Source organism: Onychostruthus taczanowskii, unplaced genomic scaffold (assembly GCF_017590055.1).
Source record: "Onychostruthus taczanowskii isolate IOZ18803 unplaced genomic scaffold, ASM1759005v1 scaffold178, whole genome shotgun sequence".
NCBI lineage: Eukaryota > Metazoa > Chordata > Aves > Passeriformes > Passeridae > Onychostruthus > Onychostruthus taczanowskii.
This window is the reverse complement of record NW_024498995.1, coordinates 257,094-257,627: the sequence shown is the minus strand read 5'-3', so window position 1 is coordinate 257,627 and position 534 is coordinate 257,094.

The following is a 534-nucleotide window of genomic DNA, read 5'->3' as shown; positions in this document are numbered from 1 at the left end:
CCCAGCACTTCCCCGCCCGTTCCCGGCCGGGGCGAGCCCTGCCAGCCGCTCCGGGCCCACCCGGGTACCGGCGAGGGTGGGCACGGCCTGCGGGCAGCATGGGGGACAGCGGGACACGCGAGATCCGCGGGGCTGGCCAGAAAACTGGGAAAATCGGGGAAAAAAATTAAAATAATGGGTCGGAGCGGGGTCTGACCGCGGCGGTGTGTGCGGCGCGGCTGCACACGTTTGTCGGAAGCATAAAAGATTGTGAGTTCTTTAATCACAAAAAAAACAACCAACCGACCAAAACCGCCCCCCAAAATCCCCAAATCCGAGAACTTTCCACGAGGCGGCTCGCGGCGCTTCCACTCCCTCCGCGGGGGGACGCCGCTTCCCCCGCGCGACGCTGCAGCCACCGCGCCCTCTGGCGGAGCCTGGCGGGGCGGCCGCACCCCCCTGCGCGCGGGAATGGTCCGTCCCGGCCGTGCCCCGGACGCGCTCGGTGCGCCCGGAAGAGGCGGCGGCGGGCGGGGAGCGGGCGGGACGGGCCGG